This window comes from Ictidomys tridecemlineatus, chromosome 1 (genome assembly GCF_052094955.1).
Source record: "Ictidomys tridecemlineatus isolate mIctTri1 chromosome 1, mIctTri1.hap1, whole genome shotgun sequence".
Lineage (NCBI taxonomy): Eukaryota > Metazoa > Chordata > Mammalia > Rodentia > Sciuridae > Ictidomys > Ictidomys tridecemlineatus.
The window spans coordinates 37,108,993-37,134,008 of NC_135477.1; the positions used below are offsets into that span (position 1 = coordinate 37,108,993).

A 25,016-nucleotide genomic window follows, 5' to 3' on the forward strand; every position below is an offset into this window, starting at 1 on the left:
AACATTTTTCCTTTCTACCACTCCCAATTCCCTCATCTCTAACTTCATTTCTTCTCTCTTTCAACATCCATAAAAAGCACCCCATCTGGGTTGGGGTTGTGGCTCAAAAGCAGAGTGCTCACTTACATGCATGGGACACTGGGCTCAGTCCTCAGCATCACATAAAAATAAAATAAAGGTATTGTGTCCACCTACAACTAAAAAATAGTATGTCTACTGTACAAACACTTCTTACTATATTAACACTACAGCTGCACTCAAATAACCATTTTTTTAAAAAATCAGAACCAAATCACAAAATCATCTTTATTTCAGAAACATTTCAGTTGGGATCTTAAGCAAAAGACAGTACTATTAAAATCTTTAACATGTTAACTAGAACACTCAAACATTATGCTGTAGAAAACATAACATGGTTTTTGCTTTAAGTAACTCAAATGAACAATATAATTTAGTTTTAGCATTCATTCATTTGAACCCAAATAACACAGATACGGAAGATCAACTCACGAACAAGTTGTGTTCTAAATGTTCCAAAAGTTAATTTTTATCAATTGAATGTAAGCTTGATTTTGAAACTAAAGATGCCTTTTCTCATAAATCCAAAGATAAAATAATGGCATTAAACATGCCTACATATACATACATACAGACACATACATACATACAGACACATACACACGTACATACATACATATATTGATATAAAATGCAAAAGAACTTTAGGGCATAATTCTTCTGTTGAAGTTATTTCTATATCAAACAATGCTTCTTATAGTTTCATTTCTGTATCCTAAAATCTAGCACAGTTAAACGACATAGAATATGATTTTGGCAAATATTAGCTGATTTGAAGTACCTAATATTAATGACTCAATAAGAAACTAAGTTATTTAGAAAATCTAACCTATCTGAAATACAAAAGAGAACAAAAGGCAAGAGGGAAAAGTTTCTTCCAGAAGAGATATCAGGGAAAGATTCTTGGGCTAGAATGCTCTGGTCTAAGCCAACTGTGGTAATTTCCATTCTTTTTGCCAGTGGATTATTCTGGCTAGTAAGACAAAGAGAGTTCACTTGCTAGGGAGTTTATGGGGAAGGTTTTCCTGGATGAAGCAAAGAGCCAGATGAGCTGGGTGTGGTTTTTTATGCCAATAATCCCAGTGACTTGGGAGGCTAAGGAAGGAGGATCACAAATTTAGGCCAGCTTGAGCAATTTAGTAAGAAGCCCCTCTCTCAAAACCAAACAAAAAACATTGGGATGTAGCTTAAAGTAGAATGCTCCTGGTTCTGATCCCCAGTACTGAACCACCACCACCACCAAAAACAAAAGCCAGATGAAAACACACATACACATCCTTTTTTTGCATACAATTCTGGGTAGAAATGTGTCAGCCAAACTGTGGCATTCATCATAAGAACATTGGAGAACAGACTATGTAAGAGGACACACTCAAACAGAATGAGAATGGCAGCAGCACTAAATGATAGAAGGAATCTGGATCGTTGGTGATATTATGCCTCGCTGGAATACCTAGAACAGTTTTAATTTGGATCTTTTTGTATTATATTAAATCTTCTTATCGATTAAGCCAATTTCAATTGCTCATAGTAACCAAAAACATACAGGGATTTAGGAACAGACATGCCATTTACTTCTATGAATTCAGTTGTTACATATATTTATTCCAGTGGAACATCAAAAAAACAGGATCAATATAAAAGCCATGGTATACAATACAAAAAACATTCACACACTCTTTTGGCTAATGGCAGCACTATCTACCCAACTGTCAAAGTTTGAAATCTTGGGATCACTAAATTCCACCTCCCTCTGCCACACTGATTATATTTAGCCAATTACTAAATGCTTCCCATTCTAATGCTAATAGATCTTTAGAATCCATCTTTCCCAACTCTAATTACATCCTCTAGTATAGGCTCATATTTTTCATGGAGCCCACCTTCATTCTTACCTCCATTCAGTATACCTGCTATTTTCAAAATACACCTGTGCTTCATTAAAAAATGATTAGGGCTAGGGTTGTGGCTCAGTGGTAGAGCGCTCACCTAGCATGTGTTGAGGCACTGGGTTCAATCCTCAGCACCACATAAAAATGAAATAAAGATATTGTGTCCACCTACAACAAAAAGTAAATATTAAAAAAAAATAATGATCATGTGGCTGGGGTTGTGGCTCGGTGGTACAGCGCTCACCTAGTACATGTGGGGCCCTGGATTAGATCCCTCAGCACCAAATATAAATAAATAAAATAAAGGTATTGTGTTCACCTACAACTAAAAAATATTTTAAAAATAATGATCATAATTCATTATGGAGATGCAAAGTAAAAGCATAACAAGATACTACCAGTCAACAGAATGTCTATATAATTAAAGAGACAATTAATACCAAGCTTCAGGATAAAAAGAAACTGAGACCCTCATACATTGCTGACAATAATGTAAAATAATACAGTGACTTTGGGGAACATTTTGCCAATTTCCTGAAGTTAAATAAAACAAAACTTACCATATGATCCAAAATTTTCTCTATGGGAACCTACTCAAGAAAAGTGAAAAATGTGTCCACATAAAGACTTAGCTACAAATGTTCATAGCAGCATTATTCATAATAACCCAAAACTGGAAACAATACAAATATTCATCACCTACTAAACAGATAAACAGTATGGTATAACCACAGAAAGGAATAACACAGGGGAATAAAAAGGAATGAAATACTGATACATATAACAAAATGAATAACTTCAAAAGCAATAATTTTGGTCTGGTGGTGCCGCCCCACTGTAATCCAAGCAGCTGAGGCAGGAAGATTCCAAGTTCAAAGCCAGCCTCGGTGACTTAGTAAAGCCCTATCTAAAAATAAAAAGTGAAAGAAGCCAGATGAAAAGCCACATATTGTACAAATCAATATACATAAAATCTTTAGAAAGGGTACATTTAGACACAAGAAGCAAAGCAACAGTTGCATAGAGCAAGAGGTAGAATCAGGTAACTGAGAAAGACAATGAAAGGAATCTGAAATATTCACAACACAATTCTAACCATTTAATAAAAATAAAAGTGCACTTAAATTTTTTTTTCCCCAATGATTTCCAGTATGTACAAATTGAAGTCCCTGTCTCCCCCATCACCCAGTACTGGGGATCAAACCCCAGGGCCTCATGCTTGCTAAGCAAGCACTTTACCACTGAGCTACACCCCCAGCCTAAAGTACAAATTCTTTAGAAGGACATTTATAGACTAATCAGTCTGCTATAATCTGCTTTCAGTCTACTTAACTTGCCTTGTCTTCTATAATTCATGCCCAAAAGCCTCCTGCTGGCCATATTAAACTATTTGCTACTTCCTGAAGAGGCCAGGCTATGTAATGCTTTTACTTTTCTTCACACTTGGAATTCAAAAGTCAAAATGTACTTATCTTTATCTTCTTCTGCCAAGTGAACTTCCATTTTTCCTCACAAAGACCCATTTCAAATATCTCCTGTTAAATTCTCTCTACTCCCTTATGTAGTTATTTGTTCCACAGAATTCTAGTAAGTAAGAAACAGTATGCTTACATGAAATGCAATCATTTTATATGTATCTTCTTTCTAAGAAAATCCCTATACAACAGTAATAGCATTAGTGAATGATAAATGACAGTGAAGTCCAAAAGTATGTAAAATGAGCTTTGCACCAAAGATACTATTTAAGAATCTTTATTGCCACATAAGAAAAATCAGGAAGTCACCCATTGTCACCTGTTTATCAGTATAAGATCAATAGCCACAATAAACACTAAATGCTAAACGTTTAACAAAAAGAATGAGATATATTGTGTATATTCTGATGGATATGGAAAGATATTCCAAGTACCTTAAGTTGTTTTTTTTTTAAATAAAATCATAAAATAAGTCATCCTTCATTGTTTAAAAAAGGAAAAAAGGGCTGGAGTTGTGGCTCAGTGGTAGAGCACTTGCCTAGTACCTCTGAGGCACTGGGTTCGATCCTCAGCACCACATTAAAAAAAATAAACAAAATAAAGCTTCAAAAAAAAGGAAACAAAACTATATATATATATATATATATATATATATATATATATATATGAGTATGAGTATATCTGTCCATGTGTGCATCACACATGAGGAAGGTGGCTAATAAATATGCAGCTCTTCTGGTATAGGCAGAAAAGTGGAAGCAATCTGTCTTAACTGACAAATGGATAAATAATGTGGTCTATGCAAGGAATGAAATATTATTCAGCCATAAGAATAGATGAAGTCATAAAAGAACTTGTTCATGATACAACATGGATGAACCCTGAATATATGCTGAACGACAGCCATAAAGAAAAATGAAATTATGTCATTTGCAAAAAAACGGATAGAACTAGAGATCATTATGTTAAGTGAAATAAGCCAAACTCAGAAGGTCAAGGGTCGTATGTTTTCTCTCATATGTGGAAGCTAGAAAGGAAAAAGGAAAAGGAAGTGGTGGGGGGAGGGGACATCATGAAAATCCAAGGGAAATCAGAGCAAAAAGGAGGATGGGAAGTCCTGGAGAGTCATACTGGCCAAATTATATTGTTATAATGTGTGCATATGTGAATATGTAACAGCAAAGCCCATCATTATATAAAAATACAATGCATCAATTAAAAATGTGGGGGAAAAAGTCATTACAAATATGCTGAATAAATAAAAAAATGCTAAATAAATTAATAAATGTGCTGAATAAATCAATTTATAAATAAATAAATAAATAAAAGTGCCACACACTACAAAATTCCATTTAAATGAAATATCCCCAAAAAGGCAATCCCATAAAGACAAAAAGTAGATCAGTGATCATCTGGAGCTAAGGTTGGGAGCAGGAATAGAAAATGACACTAAAAGAAAAATTATTAATTAAACTTAATCAAAATTTAAAACTTCTGCTCTGCAAAGGATCCCGTTAATAAAGTACAGACTTAGATACTAAAGTACAGACTTACATTCTAAACCACCTCAGAACTTAACAGTAAAAAGAAAATTTCAACTAGAATATAGACAAAAAACTATGAAGACACATTTCACTGAAGAGGATATATGAATGGCAAAAAGTACATGGAAAGAGATGGTCAAGGTCACTACTCATCAGGAAATGCAAATTAAGCCTAAGCTGAGATCATAACTACACACCCACTGGGACAGCTAAAATAAATAGTGACAATACCAACTATTGGCAAGAAAGTAAAAGAAAAGGATTTCTCGTACAACTGAGCACATAAAGTGACACAGCCACTTTGGAAAACAGTTCGGCAGTTTCTTTAAAAAGCTAAATATACATTAACATGTAACCCACCAACTGCACTCCTAGACACTCACAAATTCTCCTACACCTGATGTTTCCTCTTAACAGTTTTCCATCCACTAAGCCCCAACATGCTCACTGAATCTAAGTTCTCAATTGCCTATGCTGTAGTTAAGAGTTGAGTGCAACCGTTCTCTCTCCTACTGCACAACTGTTGCAATGGTCCCTGAACCACCTTACAGCAACGACAATGAATGAAGTCTTCCTTCACCAAAATTTACCAAGTGTCAAAGGCTGAACTTGCACTCAACTCCAAATATTCAGCAGTTCATTTTGCCTCACTAGCTTGCTTGTTTTCTTTCTCTTGCTCTCATTATAAAAACACACACTTTTCTGTTCAGAGACATTTTCAGGTATGCTGTAAATAGTTAAACCCTGAACATTTCAGCAGGTGTATCCTAAGAACAAGGTTGTATCCCACAATTTACTAACTGTATTTCATGATTAACATTATAAGCTAAAATTTTTAAAATAAATTTTATGTAGATAATGTATATTTTCTGTTACATTACAATGAAGTGAAGTAAAAATTGTTTTCATTTTTGTTCATTTTATAATAGCTTAATATCTGTTTTGAGGTGTGAGGTATTGCTGTTAATGATTTGTGACACAGTGTTCTTAAATTTCAATACAGAATTTTGTGGTACTTTAATTTTTTTAAATCATGCTATGTTCTGAAAATATAAAAAGTGGTAGAACAGACATCTGTCTACCTCATATCCAGATTTTTAAAATATTACCATAGAACTTATAGCCTAAAATCCATTCTACATATAAAAGTATATAAAATATAGATGTGCATTTGAAATAAGGGTAATAAAAATGAATAATTCTATCCCAACGTTCTATGTAAGAAATGTATTAGCAGCTTTAACCCCCTCCATATATCAAGACAATTACTTCTTCCCACCAAAGATAACTACCATTCTAAATTTGGCATTATTCCCTTAATTTCTTACATTTTTTAATATTTATTTTTTAGTTGTAGTTGGACACAATACCTTTATTCTATTTATTTATTTTTATGTGGTGCTGAGGTTTGAACTCAGGGCCTCACACTTGCTAGGCGAGCGCTCTACCGCTGAGCTACAACCCCAGCCCTTCCTTACATTTTACCACAGTGGTATTTTCCCTTTAATATACATTTTAAAATTGCTCCTACCTTGGAGCTTTATATGAATAATTATACTATATACATGTATTCTTCTTTGACTTGTTTTTTCATTCAACATTATAATTTTGAGATTGTATTAAAGTTTCACTGTTAAACATGGTGAAAGACACAGGAATGTTTTCTATCAATTTTTAAGTATTTAAAGTAAAATTTTTGGAAAATGAATACTTTATCATATCCAAATTATAATTTTATACAGGATTTTGTGTGTGTGTGTGTGCGCGAGCGCTATTAGGGATTGAACCCAGAAGTGCTCTGCCATTGAGTTATATCCCAGCCTCAACCCACCCCCTTTTATTCTTTTTTTTTTTTTTTTAATTTGAGACAGGGCCTCTAAGTTGCTGAGGATACCCTTGAACTTGCAATCCTTCTGTCTGAGCCTCCCAAACTGCTGGGATTACAGGTATGAACCACCTTGCCTGCCTATAGATTGTTTAATAAACAATTCTAGAAGGAAGTCCCACAGAGCTTTCCTTGATCAGGAAATTTTAAATTTTTTTTCTGGAAATCATGAATTATAAGTTAAATGAAAAATTAAATTGCACTTAAAAGGTCACAGACTGTGTGCTTCAGCAACAGAGCAGCGTAAGCAATCTAAGGGCAAGAACTTCTTGGCAATGCAATTATACTACATATAACTTATAAAGAATAGATTTACTTTCTATTGATAAATACTCTGAGATGCTGTTTTCAATATTTTTTCAGAGCTGGGAAGGGTAGTACACACCAGCTACTCAGGAGGATTATAAATCTGATTATAAATCTGCCATTATAACTCAACGGCAGAACATTTCTGGGTTCAATCCCTAATAGCACACACACACACACACACACACATAAAACCCTGTATAAAATTATAAATTGGATATGATAAAGTATTCATTTTCCAAAATTTTTATTTTAAATACTTATAAATTGATAGAAAAGTTGAACAGATAGTAAACATTCCCATGTCTTTCACCATGTTTAACAGTTCATTTGCTAACTTTAATAAAATCTCAACCAGTCCCTGCCTCAAAAATAAAATTAAAAGGTCTGGAGATACAGTTCAATGGCACAACACTTGCCTTAGCATGTCTCATGAGGCCCTGGGTTCAATTCCCAGTACCACCAACACTTAAAAAAAAAAAAAAAAAAAAAAAAAAAAAAAAAAAAGCTTTGATTGCCAACCTGCAGTAATAAAGGTAGAATAAATTCCTTTACATAAATATATTTTCCTAAAAATCTAATTACATTTCATGAAAATGAATAAACATCTATCAGCTATCTTAAGAATGTACTGGTGATGTTAGACCTTAATTCAACTAATCTGTCATAATATTTGACTTAATTAATATTTACTAAAAACTTAAAATTACCTTCATTAAAAATCCAACTGTCATCTTTCCTAATGTACACATCAATAAAACCAAACTAATGACATTATTGATGTCAGAAAACTAGATCAGTTGAAAAATCTATCACTTGTACAAGAATATGCAAACTAATCATTTCTAATAGGAGACAAACATTCTAGAGATACTTCCTTCAAAGACCAGGTGAGGGATAGTGTTGCTACAAGTCCGTAGGTGGGTAAACAGTTGGGGAAGAAAGTGTTAGCTAGGAAGCATTCATTTACGTTCTCATCTCTATATGATGAGAGGGAGGTAGTTAATTACTATCCTGTACTGGTTTTAAATCAGTGAGTCACATGCCTAAGGGAGGGGTCTATACACAGGATGAGCATCAACTAGAGCAATCAAGGAAAATTTCAAAAGGAAGCAACAGGTCTGAAAGAGTTTCAGACAATCAGGCGCTGGAGTCTAGTTCAGTAGTAGAGCACTTGCCTCATACCTTTGAGACACTGGGTTCAATCCTCAGCTACCACATAAAAACAAATAAAATTACTGTGTCCATCTACAACTAAAAAAAAAAAAACAGAGTTTCAGACAATCAGATGCAGTATAATGCACATAATGCATATAACCCAACAGCCTAAGGACTACCCACCTTCTTACAAACACATACCACATACCTCTGGAACTAAGTCTGGGAGTTTGAATTTCAGAGAACAACTATTATTGACAGGAATGAGACTGAAAGAAAAATATTTACACACACACACACACACACACACACACACACACACACACACACACCTACCTTACTTGCTCATACTTCCTGGGGTACTGTAGTTAATTTTAAAACATTTAAGATATAGTTTCCTGTCTCAAGCAACATTTAATTAACATGTCAAGTCAAAAATACTCTAAAATGGAAATAATGGTGCCAAATTATAATACAAATGCTGTCACACTACTACACATGACAATTATGTGACTCCACAGGTGGAAAGATCACTGCAGCTGAGTCTAGAGAAGTAATTTAAGGTGGCCTTCCAAGGACTGGCAGGATTTGACAGCATTCAAGGAAGGAATAGTTCAGGTTTAAATAAACATTCCAAGAGGCCCAAGAAGTGTGCCCTGTGACTAGCCCTGGCCCCACCCAGAGTCCTCATTTTAGGCTGATAGAGCAGAACCATCAAGGTGTGATCTGATCTGGATGGAAAACAAAACCACCCTGAGGTCCATGATCAGAGCAGACATCACCACTCAGTTTAGTTCTTCCAAGCAAGCACTAAAGACCTCACAGACCTTTTCAATTTAGATCCTCTAGCAGCCAAGATATTAAGATGCCTAAAAACCCATGAACTGTTCTTTTAGGAAGGAAACAGTAATGATAAAAGCACAGGGATAAGAGCACGAGCTCTGTACCCAGACTGAGAGCTAGAATCCTGGTTAGAATCCTTCTACTACTTACCTGTTGTAAATCCATTGACGAAGTTGTTTAACCTCCTCTAATTCCCATTAAACGGGAATAATAACTGAACATATCTGAAATATGAGGATCAAAGGAGTTAATAAAGGTTTAACATTTAGAATAGAGCCAAGCAAACAGCAAACGCTTTCTAAGAGTAAACTACTAATACTGTTATCAGAAAACATTCAGAAACACTGACAGAAACACGACTCAGGATTTAATAACAACATCCACTAGCACCAAACACTTGCTAGATGATTTAAGAACAAAAGTATGACACCAACAATACCTTTATTGAGCTCCATTTATTGAATACTATGTGTCAATTATGTGCTAAATTTTATATATTTATTATCTTGTTTAACCCTTAAAATACGCCTATGAGGCAAGCACCACTACTAATTCCATACTACAGATAAGAAAACAGGCTCAGGATGGTTAAGTAACCCACCCAAAGTCACACAGATATTAAGGAAGACCTGGGATTCCAACCTATCAGTAAGACTCCAGACACTGAACTTTTAATCCAAATGTCATACTTTCTCTTCCCAAATCCTGTATGAACTATCTACAATATAAAAAATTGAAAATAGAAAATACCATTTAAAAATAAAAAAGTTATAAAGGAGTAATAGTGAAAGGGTATAAGGTTTCATTTGGAGGTGATGAAATGTTCCAATATTGATTGTACTGATGGTTGTACCTATCTACAGATATACCAAAACCCCCTGAAGTGTGTCCTTTAAATGGGTGAATCATGTTATGCAAATTATCTCAGTAAAGCTGTCTTTAAAAATCCAACCCCCCCCCCAAAAAAAAATAGTAAATCAGACTACAAGGTTAATTAAAAATTTTATCCACATACAACCTGGCATCCAAATAAAGTAGGAGATTCAAATTCATTTAGGATAAAATATGAGAAATTTCAAAACAGAAAGACTCAGAACCTATTTCTACATATCTTTGTGCACATCTTTACAGGCTCTAATTCTCTTTCTTTCTGAAGCCAAACCTGAATGAAATGCAGATCAAGAAATATTTGTGGTTGCTGGGCGCAGTGGCGTACATCTGTCATCCCAGCAGCTCGGGAGGCTAAGACAGGAGAATCTCAAATTCAAAGCCAGCCTCAGCAACTTAGTGAGGTGCTAAGCAACTCAGTGAAACCCTGTCTCTAAATAAAATACAAAACAGGGCTAGGGATGTGGCTCAGTGGTTGAGTGCCCTGAGTTTAATTCCCAGTGCAAAAAAAAAGAAAGAAATATTTGTGGCTAATTATAATGTCACTGATCCCTTTATAACTAAGTACAATATTTTGGCAAAAGCAGAAAAATTATACATTCATCATAGTGTTGCTCACTTTAAGCAAGAGAAGCAGCATAAAAGGCAATAGCATGAAGGTTTCTTGAAAAATGTAAGGAAGCTAATGGTCTCTTGTACAGTCCCATGAGGTTAAATGAGCATAACCTCTCTAGAGGGTAATTTAGCAAGATGTATCATATACTCACTAGTCAAATAATTTTACTAATAAAAATCTACACTTTGGGCTTAGGTTGTGGCTCAGCGGTGGAGCGCTCACCTAGCACGTGCAGGCCCTGGGTTCGATCCTCAGCACCACATAAAAATAAATAAAGATATTGAGTCTAACTATAACTAAAAAATAAATATTTTTTAAAAATCTACACTTAAGGGGCTGGGGATGGGGCTCAGCAGTAATGCACTTGCCTGGCATGTGTGAAGCACTGGGTTTGATTTTCAGCACTGCATATAAGTAAATAAAATAAAGGTCTATCAACAACTAAAACAATATGTTGAAAAAAACCTACACTTAAAAAATGATGTGCACCCACTACCTGGATGGTCTCACAACCTTATTAACAAAAACATGCAAAAAGAAGTAATTTAAATAAATTATAGTACAGTCACATAATACTGTAACAACAGCTAATAGTTATTAATTGTCAAGAATCATTTTTGATATATTTTCTTATTTGCCACATAAAGGAATCCTAGGAGTTAGATAAAAATGTTTTCTTTGTTTTCAAGACCAAGACATTAAAATCCATAGTAGTAACTGGTCCCATGTCACACAGGTAGGGAGTAATTGAAGCCAATATGTTAAATCGGACAATCTCAACACTACCAATTTATGTGGTTACTGTTATACTGCAGAAGAATGAGTGATTGGAAATATATTCACAATGTATTAAAACAGAAAAAGATCAGATAAAAAAAAAATAAGCAAAGTATGATTTTTTAACTTAATGCATTAAAGAGAGAGATATGCAAATTATATACTCCTAAGTTTAATAATGAATATTTTGGGCATTACAGTTGAAAATTTTCTTTTTATACTTCATTGTATTTTTCAAATTTTCTATTACAAGGTAAATTTTTTTTAAAGTGAGGTTTTTAAAAAATTATGTGAGTAAAAGGTAATAATGCAAAAGAGGTAAAAATAAAAGCCATGGAGAACTAGGTCCCCACAATTTAAAAACAAGTGATGCAAAAAATGGCAATAGCAAGAAAGAAGCAAATAACAAGTAACTGGAGCTATAAAGGTACACATGACCATTTTGAGAAGTCTGGAGGTGAAAAGGAAAATGGTATATAGCCTCAAGGCAATAACAGAGAAGGGAAGGTTTTGCTAATTTACACTGTTTTTTATTTGTTCTAATTAGTCATACATGACAGTAGACTGCATTTTGACACATTATACATAAATGGAGTATAACTTTACAATTTGTCTGGTTTTACGTGATGTAGAGTTACACAGGTCATGTAATTATACACACACATAGGGTAATAATGTCCGATTCATTCTACCATCATTTCTACCCTCATAGCCCCTTCCCTCCCTTTACTACTCTCTGTTTATTCCAAAACACCACTATTCTGCCCACCCCTCATTGTGAATTAACATCCACATATCAGAGAAAACATTCAGCCTTTGGTTCTTTGGGATTGGCTTATTTCACTTAGCACGATATTCTCCAGTTCCATCTATTTAGTGGCAAATGCCATAATTTCATTCTTCTTTAAGGCTGAGTAATATTCCATTGTGTTATATACTAGAGTTTCTTTATCCATTCATCTGTTGAAGGGCACCGCCATTGGTTCCATAGCTTAGCTACTGTGAATTGAGCAGCTATAAACATTGATGTGGCTGTGTCACTGTCGTATGCCAATTTTAAGTCCTTTGAGTATAAACTGAGGAGTAGGATAACTGGGTAAAATGGTGGTTCCATTCCAGGTTTTCTGAGGAATCTTCATACTGTTTTCCAGAGTGACTGCACCAATTTGTAGTCCTACTAGCAATGTATGAGTGTGCCTTTTTCCCCACATCCTCACCAACATTTATTGTTGCTTATATTCTTGATGATTGCCATTCTAACTGGAGTGAGATGAAATCTCAGTGTAGTTTTGATCTGCATTTCTCTAATTGCTAGAGATATACTAAATTTAAAGAAAATTTCACCAGGTTTGCCAACAAACTGAAAATAGCCAAGGAAGGAGAGAGGGGCAATGAAAAGAAAGTCTCATGAGATAAGAATCTAGCCTTAGAAAAAAGGAGGAAACGTGTTAAAAAAGAAGAAAAGGGCTCAAAAAGATATTTGGGATTAGGGGTGTGGTTCAGTGGCAGAGTACTTGTCTACCATGCACAGAGTCCTGGGGATTTGATTCCCAGCAGCACGAAAAGAAAAGAGATCTTTGAAGTGGATGAACAAGAAGAAACTGAACATCTTAATTTAAGAAGCAGAAAGTGAAGTTATCTTCCAAAATCAAAGGGGTGGAGAAGAGGTGCAGAGTGAGAAGCAGAGAGGAGTAGGAACAGAGCTGGACAGCAACTGGAGAAATCATCTGCCTATACATCACATGATCAACTCTCCTCTGAACAATTTATATACAAACATAAGTAGCTAAGGCTGATCTCAAACTTTCGATCCTCCTGCATCAGCCTCTCAAATTGCTGGGATTACAGGTATGTACTGGAGGAAGCTGGAGAAATCATTTCTTCTCCATAGCCAGCATGCACATAACCTGCACTACTCAGAAACCCAGAGAATCCCCGGTATGTCTGGAGTTGTTACCCTACTGGTGATCTCAACAATCACTGTAATAATGTAAGAAGGTAATATATATTGCCATTATTTTTAGGAGGTAAGATGAGTGGTCAAGGAAGCTACACAGTTCAAGCATACATGTCTACTTTGGTGGAAAGAAGGCAGTTTTCCAGGAAAACTCAGATTTGCAAAGATCTTAACTTTTTTAAAAAATTGAAAAGTTGGGCTGAGATTGTGGCTCAGCAGTGAAGTGCTCGCCTCGCATGGGCGACCCTCCAGGTTCGATCCTCAGCACCACATAAATAAAGGCATTGTGTTGTGCCCACCTACACCTAGAAAATAAATATTTTTTAAAAAATTGCAGTTTCTCAATATAAGCAAACTGTCACAAAACATGGTATTCTTAATATATAAGAAATCTTTAAAGATACAAGTGTTCCTTCCTCTTTTTTGGAAACTTTAAGGAAGACCTGTGTTAGTTTTTTAAATGTTTAATAGAATTCACAGTGAAGCCATTAGGTCCAGGATTTCTCTTTTTGGGTAGGTTTCTGTTTTTTTGTGTTTTGTTTTGGTACTAAGGATCAAATCCGGGGCACTTAGCCACTGAACCCCATCCCCATCCTTTTTATTTTTAAACAGATTCTTGCTAAGTTGCTTAGGGCCTTGCTAAAAGTGGCTGAGGCTGATCTCAAACTTGTGATCCTCCTGAATCAGCGTCTCAAATTGCTGGGTACAGGTATGTACCACTTCACCTGACTATTGAAAGACTTTTTGTGTTATAGATCTATTCAGTGTTATAGATCTATTCAGATTTTTTCATTTCTTCATGTTTTAGTCTTGGTAGCTTTTCTGTCCATCATCTAGTAATCCAATTTGCTGGAGTACAATTGTTCCTAGAACTCTTATTTGTACACTGGGGTTCATAGCAGCATTATTCACAATCGCTAAAATGTGGAAGTAACACAAGTGTTCATCAATGAATGAATCCATAATCAAAATGTCTTATATATATAGTCATTTACTGCCTAATGATATTTTGGTCAAAACTGGACACATTTCAACAGTGATCACATAAGTTTATAATGAATCTGAAAAATTCCTATTGCCTAAGATGTTGTAACAGTGCAATACATTACTCAAGTTGTGTTAGTGTTTCTTCACTGTGACCAAAATATCTGACCAGAAAGACTTAGAGAAGGAAAAGTATACTTTGAGGTTTCAGAGGTTCGGTCTATGGTTGGCCAACTCAATAGCTCTGAACCCCAGGTGAAGCAGAACATCATAGCAAAAGGGCATAATGAAGGAAAGCTGCTCAGTTCTTAGCAGCCCGAAAACAGAGATAGACAAACAGAGGGAGAGAGTGAGAGAGAGAAAGAAGGAAAGAGAGGGGGAAGGAGACAGAGTGATCAAGGAGCAAGGAATATGGTATATAATCCTCAAGGGCACATCATATAATTCCCAGTGACCTACTTTTCCAGCCATGCCCCACTGCCTACAGTGACCTACAGTTAACCACTCAGTAATCTACTCAAATTAATTGATAAAAGACCTCCACTGATGAGGTCACAGGTCTCATAATCTAATCATTTCACAAGTGAACATTCCTGCATTATCTAACATGTACTTCTTCCTCCACGGACACCTCAAATCCAAACCATAACACATGTGTTTGTGATGATGCTGGTATAAACAAACCTACTATACTTTCAGTCATATGAAAAGTACAGCACATAAAATTACATGTAGTACATAATATCCAATAATGATAATAAACCACTATATTAGTGGCTTATGTATAAACTTTACTTTCAATTGTTATTTCAGAAAATACTTATAAAAAGGTAAAGCAGTATGCTGTATTACATCAGTAGCAGCTTCATACACTTTGTGTTTACTGCTTCTCAAGTGCATCAAGAGGCCAAATCAAGTGACTGATCTGTGCCATCTATGTTTGCGTAAGTACACTCCATTGAGTATACAAGGGCAAAATCACCTGACAACAAATTTCTCAGAACATCATTCTCATTAGCATGCCTGAACATACAAAGTAATACGATTCAGTCTTTAAAAGTAGGAGATTCTAACATAAGCTACCACATGGCGAACCTTCAGGACATTATGCTAAGTGAAATAAGCCAGTCACCAAAAGAAAAATAAGTATAATTCTACTAACATGAGGTATTTAGAGATGGAGGCTGGTTGCCAAAGCTGGGGAAAGGGGTAATTATTGTTTAATGAGTTTAATTTCCATTTTACAAAAGGAAAAGAATTCTGAGATGAATGGTGATTGTTATAGAACATTATGAATATTTTAATACACTGAACTGTACACTTAAAAATGGTTAAGAACATAAATTTTATGTATGTATATATTTTACCACATTGAAAAAACTGGGGGGAAAAAGATGGAATATAGATGTTGGGGGAGAGCTTAATCACAAAGATGATATGCTAATTTTCTCCTATTTGTACTTTTGGGGTTTTTTTATACTTTTATTTTTTTATTATTGGTTGTTCAAAACATTAGAAAGCTCTTGACATATCATATTTCATACATTTGATGTACTGTTGTTATTTGCTTTATCTTAATACACAAATGGACTCACTGCTACAGTTATTATTCTCTTTCCCTTTACCATTTCATGAAGTTCATGAACCCCGACTACATATTCTCTGGTTGTAGCTGGGGCTTGTAAGTTGGTGGGCTTCACTTTAAGATAGTTGGTCAGTCACCTGCCTGTACTAATATGGAGACTCTGTTGATCTCTTCCCTGGAGCCATTCAATTTCTTAGAAGACTCCTCTAATCTCCTAGATGGAGCATATACCTCCAGTGCTCTGCAAACAAATACAAAAGGATATGGGACAGAAATTAAGAGAAAGGGGTATATCTCCTGAATCAGTGGTAAGCTGTTGCTTAACCTCTGCTTAAAGTGTACTGATTTTCTGTACTCTTTGCAAATCTGGACCACCACTGGCTTGGCTTCTCTAGATAAACAGTTACCATTTTCTACCAAGATGAGATGGAGTACTAATTTACTCCAGGTAGGGTTAGTGCTATTTAAAAGAAATGTGTAATTTTTTATTTTCTAGCAATGCAGCCTCAGGAAAAAAATTAGAGAAAAAGCTGAAATTGACTTAATGTTTTTATTTAGCCCAGCGGATCTAAGATCATTTCAATATGTAATCAATATGAAAATTATTAAGAAGATATTTTAGTCTTTTTTGCATACTTAAGTCTTCTAAATCTGGTATGTACTTTAAACTTACAGCACATCTCAATCAGGCCTGCCCACATTTCAAAGGCTCAATAGACATATGTGGTTGATGGCTATCAGACAGCTGTGTTTATAACTCCAAAATTTCAATGGCTCAACATAAGAAAACTTTGACTCATGTAATATGTACAATGACATCAAGCAGGTCTATTTCCAGTCTGGACCACCTTGCCCTGTATCAAGAAAACAACAACAACAAAAGAGAGAGAGAGAGAGAGAGAGAGAGAGAGAGAGAGAGAGAGGGGGAGGGAGAGAGAGACAGAGAGACAGAGAGAATCTTCATGAACTTTTTACTATGCCAACCCAGAAGTAACACAATTTTCTCTCAAAATCCAATACCCAGAATCAGTCACATGATCCTATCTAACTTGAAGGGGTAAAGAAATTAAATGTTCCCTCAGGCTTAGTATGAAAGGAAAATAACGTGAATGAGAACTAGAAAGCCATTACCCCAAAGAGGTACTTGGCTAAATGGACAGCATGCAGTAAAGGGGCTAATAAGTCCAGGGTATGACTGTTTCTTATACAGATTTTTAAGTCAGTTTTTAGGCTGAACTGTTATCTCCAATTTTAAAGAAAAGTCATACCTGCAATTTTGGGGCCTTGATAGGGTAAGGACTACTTTGCCTCTTGCATGTCCTTATACCAGCGAAACAGCAAAGAAGTATTCACTGGAATATTCAATGAGTAAATGTGAAAATGCAGATGAAACTGAGAATAGGAAAATTGATCAATTCAGCTGAAGATGATAGCAAATGGCCCTGTAAGGGCATAAGGTTTGAAGTGGATGCAGCAGTCAAGGCCTTTTGAACTTCAAAAATGACCAACAAGACCTCCTTTGTAGGACAAAGTCTTGCACTGAAGGAAAACAAATTTGAGCAGGAAAGGTGCAACAGAAACAAAGAATAGACGAGGCCCACATAAAAGTGATGCGCAGTTAACAGAACCGGGAGATCTGGAAAGGCAACCTACCACCTTTTTACTATCACCCCAAAAATTTCAGAAAAATTTATTTTCAATAAAAATGACCCATGAAATTTTTCATATCCACACTCATACAACTTATTACAAGAAGGGAGGCAGGGTAGACGAGGGAGAAAATGACATCTCTACAGACAACTGAAAGCATGCCAGAAGGGCAGACACACAAAACAGTTAAGAAGTATAACCTGGGCTGGGGATGTGGCTCAAGCGGTAGCGCGCTCGCCTGGCATGCGTGCGGCCCGGGTTCGATCCTCAGCACCACATACCAACAAAGATGTTGTGTCCACCGAGAACTAAAAAATAAAGATTAAAAATTCTCTCTCTCTCTCTCTCTCTCTCTCTCTCTCTCTCTCTCTCCTCTCACTCTCTCTTTAAAAAAAAAAAAAAAGAAGAAGTATAACCTACTATCCCCAAACAAAAAACATTAAGATTATATAAACATGAAAACAACATTAGAAATAGAGAAACTCAGAAATATGAGAATATAATTCATATTTATAATACTGAATTGCATATACTGGGGGAAAAAATAAAATCAACTGAAGCTTCCACTTTAGGAAACTAGAAATGAAGAGCAAATTAAATCCAAAGTAAACAGTAGAAAGCAAATAATAAAAATCAGAAATTAATGCTAATGAAAACAGGAATAGAGAAAATGAACAAAACCAAAAGCTAATTCTCTGAAAAGACAATAAAATTGATAAGCCTTTAGCTAGGATAACTAAGGGGGGAAATGATGGCACAAACTACAAATATTGAAATGAAAGGAGACAGAACCACAGATTCTCTCTAAACGTACATTACTATAAAGATGATAAAGGAATACAGGCTGAGCATCTGGCAGATGAAGGATTCATAGTGTAAGCAAGTAACAATATCATGTAAAGGGCTGGGATTGTGGCTCAGCGGTAGAGTGCTCGCCTAGCACAGGAGGGACCCGGGTTTGATCCTCAGCACTACATCTACACCTAAAAAATAAATATTAAAAAAAAAAGAATATACGTTTCTTTTAAAAAAAATATCGTGTAAAACTATCTTCAGGCTATGCAAGTAAAGTTTATAAGAAACTAATGATTTTCTGTTTAGGCTTGAGTCCTATCCCCAAGATCTCTTATTATATAAGCAAATATTCCAATAACCAAAATACTTGTGGTCCTAAATATTTTGGATAAAAGATATTTAACTTATAAACAACTCTACACCCAGAAATTTAATAACAGACCAATATGATGACTTGGAGCACTTCTATGAAAGACATAATTTGGCAAAACTCACACAAGACATACACAATCTGAACAGCCCTAACTATTAAAGAAATTAAAATAGGGATGGGGCTGTGGCTCAATGGTAGAGCGCTTGCCTAGTATGTGTGAGGCACTGGGTTCAATTCCCAGAACCACATTAAAAAACAAATAAAGATATTGTGTCCATCTACAACTAACAATATTAAAAAAATAAAGAAAGAAATTGGAATAATAATCTTCCAAAATAGAAATCATTATGCCCAAAAGGCTCACTGGTGAATTCTACCAAATATTTAAGGAAGAAATTATACCAATTCTCTGTAAGTTCTTTTCAAGAGATAAAAACAGAGGGAATGCTTCCTAATTGACTCCATAAGGCCAGCATTATACTAATACTAAAACCAGACCAAAATGTTACAAAAAAAGAAAAGAGACCAATGATTCTCATGAACACAAATGCAAAAATCCTCAATAAAACAACAAATCAAATTCAACAACCTATAAAAAGAATTTTATACAAGTAGAATGTATACCCATTATTCAAGGATAACTCAACATTCAAAAATCAATCCGTGTGCTGGGCATGGTGATGCACACCTTTAATCCCACAATTTGGAAAGCTGAGGCCAGAGATCTCAAGTTAGAGGCCAGCCTCAGCAATTTAGCAAAGCCTAAGTAACTTAGCAAAACCCAACTCAAAATAAAAAATACAAAGAGCTGGGGATGTAGCTCAGTAGTAAAGCACCTGTGGGTTCAATTCCTAATGCCAAACAACAACAACAAAAAAAAAAAAACTAGTTAATGAAATCAACCATATCAACCAATTAAAGAAGCAAAGCGGGGGCTGGTATTGTGGCTCAGTGGTAGAGTGCTAACCTAGCATGCATGAGGCATTGGGTTCGATCCTCAGCACCACATAAAAATATACTGTGTCCACCTAAAACTAAAATGATAAATATTAAAAAAAAAAAAAAAGCAAAGCAACACAGTCATTTCAACAGATGCAGAAAAAGCATCTGACAAGCCAGGCACAGTGGGGCACATCTACAGTACCAGCTATCTAAAAGATTGAGGCAGGAGGATTACTTGAACCCAGGAGTTCCAAGACCAGCCTGAGGAACACAGTAAGACCGTGCCAAAGAGAAAGAAAAAAAAGAAAAAGCATTTGACAAAATCCAACTCTCATTCACAGTAACTCTCAGAAAACACTGGGTATGGTTTGCACATGACTATAGTATGCACATGACTATAATCCCAACAACTAGGGAAGCTGAGGGAGGAGGATTATAAATTCTAGGCCAGCCAGAACAATTTAGGGAGATCCTGTCTCAAAACAAAAAATCAAAAGGGCTGGGAATATAGCTCACTGGTAGAGTTCCCCTAGATTAAATCCCAGTACAAAACAAACAAATAAAAAACCTCTCAGAAAACCAGCAACAGAGAGGAACTTCCTTAAATGGACAAACAGCTACAAAACCTATATCTTAACATTCTTAATAGTGAGAAATTTAAAAAAGCTTTATAATGAGATCAGGAACAAGGCAAAGATGTCACCTTTTACCAATCCTTTTCAACATCATACTGCAAGTTCTAGTTAATGTAAAAAGCCAAGAAAAGGGAATAAAAATTATACAGATTGGAAATGTACAATTCATGAAATACTTAATGTTAGACTTCATTAAAATTATAAAATTTCTGGTCCATGAAAGACACTGTCAAGAGAATAAGAAGACAAGCCACAGACTAGGAAAAATTATCTGTATTAAGACACCACAGATAAAGGACTATTATCCAAAATATCAAGAGAATTTTTAAAACTTAATAAGAAAACAAACACCACAATTAAAAGCTGGGGCTGGCTGTTCAAATATTAAAAAAAAACAAAACTTGGGGCTGGGGCTGGGGTTATGGCTCAGTGGTAGAGCTCTTGCCTGGCATGTGTGAGGCACTGGGTTCGATTCTCAGCATCACATATAAATAAATCAATAAAATAAAGGTCCATTAACATCTTAAAAGAAAAAAAAAAAACTGGGGCTGTGCAAGATGACACAACCCTACAATCCCAGCAACTTGAAAAGTTGAGATAGGAGGACCACAAGTTCAAAGCCAGCCTCAGCAACTTAGCAAGGCCCTGAGCAACTTAGTGAGACTCAGCTCAAAATCATATAAACAAAAAAGGGCTGGGGATGTAGCTTAGCGGTTAAGTGCCCCTTGGTTCAATCCCCAATACCAAAAAAAAAGCGGGGGATACCAAAGTCTTAACAGACACCTCACCAAAGAAGACATACAGATGGCAAATAAGCATATGAAAAGAAGCTCCATATGTCACCTGTCACGAGGGAAATGTCAACCAAAAACAGATACCACTACACACGCAATGGAACAACCAAAATCCAGAACAATGACAACATCAAAAGCTGGCAAGGATATGGAGCAAAAGGAGCTCTCATTCACTGCTGGTAGAAATGCAAAATGTTACATCCTTTTTGGAAGATAGTTTTGACAGTTTCTTAAAATGAAAGCATGCTCTTGCTATCTGATCCAGCAACTGCATTCCTTGGTGTTTAACATAATGGAGCTGAAAGTTTATATCCATGTAAAAACCTGTACACAGAAATTTATTGCTGTTTTATTCATAATTTTCCAAACTTGGATGTAACCATGAAGTCCTTCATTAGGTAAATGGATAAACTGTGATATATCCAGACAATGAAATACTACTCAGCACTGAAAATAAATGCCACAAAAAGACACCGGAGGAAACTGAAATGTGTATTTCTACATTAAAGAATCCAATGGAGTTGTGATTGCAATCATGACCTTTTGGAAATATTAAAACTATGGAGAAGTTAAAAAGGATCAATGGTTTTCAGGGGTGAAGAGAAGAAGGGAGAATAAACATAGCAGAGAATTTTTAGGGTAGTTGAAATTAGGCTGTATAGTACTACAATGGAGGACATGTCATTTTACATTTGTCAAGACACGTAAGTTATACTCTCAAGAATGAACTGTAATTTAAACTATAGACATTGCATAGTAATGATGTGTCAATGTAGGCTCATCAACTGTAACAAATGCGACATTCTGGTGTGAGATACTAATAATAGGGCAGTGGTGGCTTATGCATATGTGAGTACAAGTATGTGGAAACTTTGTATTGTTCAATTTTGCTTTTGACCCCAAAACTACTCTAAAAATTAAATTTCTAAAGTGTGTGTGCATATATATATATATATACACACACACACACACATATATACATATATGCACTTATATTAAATATGCATTCTACTATATATTTCAATGATGCATTTTTATATTTTATTGACTTCAAATGATTCATCAAACCTACTGTGAAATCAGTATGCCTCTTAAAAGTAGCATATCACTGTTTAACTGGCATCACTTTTTTGGGACACAGAATATTGATATTTCTATACCTGTTAATTACACAGTTAAATGCATTTTAGGATTGAAGAAATACATTCTTGAGCATACAGCTTAACTTCAGAAACCTTGGTAAGTTTGCCAGTACTAACAGCCAAATATTTCTTTACACAAACTTTTAACAGACATAATAAATGTAGAAAAAAATGTTAAATATGTGAATCTGAATGGAGAATACGGGAGCTCACAATGCTATTTCTATCTCTTTCCTAAATATAAAATTATTTCAAAATAACAAGTAAAAACAAAAACATAAATAATCAGAATCATATGTTGAAGTCCTAACCTTTTTGACCTTATATGGAAATAGGTAATCAAGAGTTTCAAGTTAAAATGAGGTTATTAAGAGTGGACCCTGGTCTAATGACTGGTATCCTAATTTTAAAAAAAGACATTTAAACACAGACTTAAAAAGAGAGACAGATTCTAAAACTCAAGAAATGCCTGAGATTACTAGAAGTTAGGAAAGAGGCCAGGAACAGATCCATCCACAGTTCTACTGCCTCTTTTATTTTGGATGGCTAGTCTCTCCAACAGTAAGGTAATGAAGTTCTACTATTCTCAGTCAAAACAGACAAAGGAACATATTAGAGAGTTAAAGATAAAAAAAGATCTCTATGCTAAAGTAAATTTAAAACTGTTTACAGATGTGAGATATACTTTTACTAAATAAAGATGATTTAAAAACCAAATATGCAGGGCAAGATGGCACATGCCTGTAATCCCAGTGGTTCAGAAGACTAAGGCAGGAGGACCACAATTCAAAGCCAGCTTCAGCAAAAACAGGGCACGAAGCAACTCAGTGAGATTCTGTCTCTAAATAAAATACAAAATAGGGCTGGGTTGTAGCTCAATGGTTGAGTGCCTTTCAATTCAATCCCCATGCCCAAAATAAATAAATAAGTAAAAAATACACAAATACTTAGTTTGTTATTCACTTATCTTCACAAAATGATTGAAGAAACCAAACCTTGCACTATAATGAAAGCTACATGGTATTTAAAAACTAACCAAACTCAAATGAATTATCTTTACAATAAGTAAATTTTGTATAAATTAAATCCAACTGCAAACAGATACTAAAGAATAGAATACATTGAATGGTTTCATGTACAATTGATAAGTTGCCTGTGTATTAACAAAAACTGATTACAAAATATAATGGAAAAATGATCTCCCTTATAATAGCTTCCCAAAACATGTAAGAAAAACTATAAAACTATTTAAAGTCAAAAAGACTTATGAAGCCAGGCACAGTGGATCACACCGGTAATCCCAGCAACTCGGGAGGCTGAGTCAGGAGGATCTCGAGTCAAAGCCAGCCTCAGCAGATTAACGAGGCACTTAGCAACTCAGAGAGAACTCGTCTCTAAATAAAAAAATAAAAAAAGGACTGGGGATGTGTCCCAGTATTTAAGAACCCCTGGGTTCAATCCTCAGTATCAAGAAAAAAAATTAATGAAAGGAGGCATGCCATTTTATTAATTAGAAAATTACATTCTATAAAAAGGGCAGTTCTGTCTAAACCAATATAGAAATGTTAACATTTTGAATGGAATCAAACCCAAAGAATGCTATAAAGACATTTGAAAAAACAAAGTAAAATATCCTCAATCTTTGAAAACGTAACAAATATTTTTACCTTACCAAATAATAAAATGTACTAAAAGATTACTAATAGAGTGATTCCACAGTCAAGAAACCAAAAGTAAATCTACATATATGGAAGAATATAATAAAAGCAACATTTTAGATCAATACAATGTATTGATTTTTTTAATATTTATTTTTTTAGGTGTAGATTAACAACACAATGCCTTTATTTTTATGTGGTGTTGAGGATCGAACCCAGGTCCTGCCTGTGCTAGGCGAGTGCTCTACCACTGAGCCACAATCCCAGCCCCATGATATTGAGAGAAATATTCTAACCACTTGGGGGAAAAAAATGATCCTTACCTCATGCAACAAAATTAATTTCAGATAGACGGTTTGAATGTAAAAATCTAAGATTATATAAGACCTTGAAAACACTATTGCAATGGGGAAGAAATTTTTAAGTTTGGGATCAAAAGCAGAAACAAAAAAGAAAAAGGCTGATGTAAATTGTTATTAAAGTTAACAATGCATAATAAATTTTTGTTTTAATGTAGCAATCTTAATAAGCCAGGGACATGTCCTGCTTTAGAGTTGTGGCTAGAGTAGTTACTGTGAGAATATTTTATTCTACTCAAATGACTTCATTTTGAAAAGAATAATTTTCAACTCTGATCTGACAACTGAGTTCTTATAATAACTAGTAATAAAAGTACTTTTCCCCCCCCCCTCACAATTCTGTGACTGCTAGCTTTAGTTGGAATGAAAAAACTGATCTAAATCCAGGTAACTTCTGACTAGCTGATATTCAAATATTAAAATGTGGGGCTGGGGATGTGGCTCAGCGGTAGAATATTCATCTAGCACATTCGAGGTCCTGGGTTCAATCCTTAGCACCACATAAAAATAAATAAAATAAAGGTATTGTGTCCAACTTCAACTAAAAAATAAATATTTTTTAAAAATATTAAAATGCATATTTTTTAATTAATTAAAACTAATATTCTAGGTTAAAGAATGAGAAGCACCTGCAAGAATTTCTTTTTTCCTGTTTCTCTCTCTTTCAAGCTTGAACCACT

The 25,016-nt window shown here is 35.0% G+C and overlaps 1 protein-coding gene and 1 non-coding gene across 3 annotated transcripts in view; both read right to left on the reverse strand.

Annotated features, from left to right (window-relative positions):
- Bmpr1a (bone morphogenetic protein receptor type 1A) overlaps nt 1–25,016 on the reverse strand; it is a 127,135-nt gene that overhangs the window by 69,289 nt on the left and 32,830 nt on the right. The gene's annotated exons all lie outside the window — the stretch shown is intronic.
- On the reverse strand, nt 6,383–6,455 carry Trnaa-agc (transfer RNA alanine (anticodon AGC)). The gene has a single exon. It is a non-coding gene; the product is annotated as a tRNA-Ala (tRNA).